Genomic DNA, 4,068 nt, shown 5'->3' with positions numbered 1-4,068 from the left:
AGTCTAAACATGCATTACATGATGATAGGTCATAATTTGGAGTCTAACCTGAGATAGAGAGCAGGTGCACGATCAAGTACTGCTTGTAGTCAATAAGTCTAAGAAATAGACTCGAAGGAATATAGAAGTTATAATTATTACCTATGAATAATATATGACGTATGGAGTCACTATACAAGCCCTGTTTCGTTGATGATTCCGGGACGTAATCATCCTAAGGGGGAGATAATTGTAATGCCCGTAGATCCGAGCTAGTCAATTTAGAGATAATAGGGGTCGATAAATACTTTTTGACAAAATATTATTTAGAATAAATAATCTTAACCAAGTTGTAGTATATGTTACAAGTTTTCCGTACATATAAAGAACGCCGAAATCCGAGTTATAACGAAGAAGTTATGGCTCGTCGAAGTTTCAAGACAGAACCGGCGCGATCGGGAAGCGTAAATAATGAATTTACGTTAGAGATAGATTTAGCCTTAGTGATCTAAACGAACGATGTAGAATACGTTAAACTGAGAGCGTCCATAAAAAGAACGCCCAAATCTGACTTCGTATGAAGAAATTATGATTTTTCGAAGTTTCGGCTTAGCAGTGTACAACCCAAAGTTCGAATATTAGATCGAGCGGTTTTTAGCCGACACAACCTAAACAAGAATCGAAGATCTCATTAATAGTAGCACAACGACAAAAAGACAGATGAAAACGGACGTCGGATGAAGAAGTTACGAATTTTTAACGGACCAATCCTGTCCCGGCCTGTTAATAATATAACTTTTAAAATAAATTCAAAATTATCCGATGGAGTCTAAACGAAAGTAGTAGAGTACGTTCCCGCCTTCGCGAGGATATAAAGAACGTCAAAAACGGAGCTCGTATGCAAGAGTTATGATTTTTAGAAGTCGGAGTGTGAATTTGCGAAGCTGATTGCGAAGTTGCTGACGTGGCCAAATCTTTGCCATCCCTTGTTGCCCACGCCTCGCTTCAGATGGGTGACACCTGTCCTCACATACGCCCCGCGTGATCCGAAGACTCCCAGCGTTTGAGTACGCCTCACGTACCAAGGCTCGTACGCCCAGCGGTCTGCTGACTTGTGCGATCTGAGCTGTCGACGATGCACCAAAAAAGCTGCGACACGCGTCCACTACGCCCAATGTACTCTGAGGAGTATGCCCAGCGTTCCGAGGAGGGGTGCCTATAAATAAGCTGCGAAGGCAGTCGACTTTCTTGCACCATTTCCACTTCTCTCTCTAAAATCTTTCTCACTCTAGGGTTTCTAACCCTCCCCTAAGTCTAGGTGAACCCCTAGCACCCGAAGGAAGCCCCGAGGCTCCCAGAGTCCCGAGAAAACGGGTCTTTCGGATTCGAATCGCTGCTCCAAGCAAAGCCCGGTTTTCTTTAAAATCCGTTGTAAGTGAGCTACGCCTATGCAATTTTTAATATAGCTTTCAAATAATTATAGTAATGTTATTAGGTCCTTAAAATAATTATTTGGGCTATTATTATGAGTTATATAAGTACCGTTTAACGCTTATATAATAGTAATAATTGTCAAACTATTAATTAGTCGCGGTTATCGTTAGACTAAACCCTAGTGGTAATGATACTAGGTTTTGTCGAGGAAAATTGTTTTAAGAGTTACGAAGTACTGTCCGAGGACCGAGTCACCACCGTATCAAGTGAGTGCATAGTTACTTTTATCTTACACATAGATATTAAGTATTTTATATAAATTACGTGTTATGTGTGCTTATTATCTGAATACTTGCTGTCTATGCTGGATGAACTATTTTATACATGTTTTAAATGATTTAAACTGTATATGTATTTTATATCTACAATAATGTTGGGGTAAAACATGGGTAGATGTAATAGATGGAGTATGAGTTGGATGATGAGTTGAGAGGTGCAATAGACTGTGAGGTGAGGGTGAGAGGTGGACGATGCGAGAAGCCTTTTTCCCAAATGATGGCCCCGTCATTCAGCAGAGTATGGATGACAACCACGGACTATTCTAGACAGTCCAGTGGAACACTAGCAGGCTCGCAACCTGTAGGTGTTGTGAACAATGTGTTCACCCGGTGTACTCTAAACCTTGGTGACCATGCAGACTTGGTGCCTAAACCCTAGTGATCATGCAGACTTGATGCCTAAACGTTGGTGATCATGTAGACTTGATGCCTAAACCCTGTCGACTATACAGACTTAGTGCACATTTAAACCGTGGCAACGATGGACTTCGTGCCGATTCCTTAAGATGATCCTTAGGAATGAGTGAACGAGAAATAGCTGATTCTTAGGGTAGATCCTTAAGAATAAAGGAGATAATAGGGATGGGTAATTGTGTTGATTGGTTGATTGTTTAAACATAATAATTATATTATTGTGGGTTGAAAGCCCTATGTACTCACCAGGTTTCCCAACCTGACCCACTCAGTTTATTTATATGACAAGTGTTGTTATGATGTCCCATTACAATGAGAGATTAAGGAGATGTAATTCACTAGTGATAATGAATGTAAGTTCTGTTTATGCTTATGTTTCTGTATTGACGATGACATCCCAAATGTTTTAAAATGAATAAAAATACTTTTCTTCATAAATGCCTTGATAACGTATTTATCATGTTTTACTGGGAACAAATTCCGCAACATTTTTATTAAGAGAGGTACTCTGATTTTTATAAAGCATAAACAAAATCAGTTTTTTGTGGCTGAGAAAATGGAGATGTCACATCGAAACCCTAATATTTCGGGTATTTAACGGAATGAGAGGCTAGGGTTGCAAACCCTCGGCCTCTATCGCCCTCTAAGCCTCTTGGAAACCCTAAAGTCGACAGTCCTTGAGATCTTTGATCATTCTTGGTGTTTTTCTTGCTTAAAGGATAAGAAAGAAGAAAAAGAAGTATCATTTGTGGTGGAAGTTGCAAGGAAGCTCCTTTAGCATAAGCTCTTCCCTTGTTGGACCCTTTGTAAGTGCCACGACTCAAAATTATCCCATTTCAAGGCTAGATCTAGGTTTTTGGTCTCATTTCTTTAAGTTGTAGCTTGCTGGAGTGAAGGAGATCCATGTAGTTAGCAACTTTATGGATTCAAATGGTCTTTTAAGTCTTATATCATTCAGATCTAGAAGTTAGTGTAGTATTAGAGGCTTGCATGTGAGTTTGAAACCATATTTCTACTTTTGACCTAAAAGGATGGGGGAACATGCATAGTGCATGCATGTCCATAAAGCAAGCATTTTTATGGACCATTTGGGTTCCCTTAAGCTTCTATAAGGGTTGGATTTGAGGGCTGAATGGATTAAGAACATTGAAACGTTGGTTTTGGCTTCAAACCATTCTCACGACGTGAGCAGGCGAAACCCATCCCTTACTAAGTTGTTTGAGTCAGGAACGAGTCTTTGGACTCGGAACGGGTGACTCTCACGACGTGACCAAGGATTGGTCACGACATGAGATGCGATGTTGGGTTTTGGGCCTTATTGGGCCACTAGTTTTATGACATTGGGCCATTGTTAGGCTGTGGGCCTTCTTGTATTTGGGACCATATGGAGCCTTGGGTGTCCTTTCAGATTTGTTCCACTATTGGGCTTGGGCGTCTGTTATTAGGCCAAGTGAGGGAAATGAAAAATGGTCTTTTACCCTGTCTATTGGGACTAATGAATTTGATTCCCGAATATGATTTATGGCCCAATGATTAATTGAGATTTTATTTGTTGGTTAGCACGGGGATTCTCCGGTTCGACAGCCCGAGTATTTATCTGATTCTTTAGCAGATTAAGGTGAGTATTGCTCACTGTGCTTGTCAAGTCGCAGGCACTAATGCTGGCCCATGGTTTGTTATGATCAGGATGCTAGTTTTTTGTGTGACTCTTGCATGTATGTTATGTGATGTCTATATCGGGCGGGGTCTGATGCCAGGCGGTGCCTAATGAGTGTATTGTATGTTAATTGTCGTAGTGATTATTGTTTGTGTTTATGTGCCTGTATGTATGTTGGACGAGGCCTGATGGATGTGATAAGGCGGGGCCCATCACATGATATCAACAGATCTGTTCCGAGTAGGG

The sequence above is a fragment of the Lactuca sativa genome, chromosome 5, assembly GCF_002870075.4.
Source record: "Lactuca sativa cultivar Salinas chromosome 5, Lsat_Salinas_v11, whole genome shotgun sequence".
NCBI lineage: Eukaryota > Viridiplantae > Streptophyta > Magnoliopsida > Asterales > Asteraceae > Lactuca > Lactuca sativa.
This window is presented reverse-complemented; position numbering follows the sequence as displayed.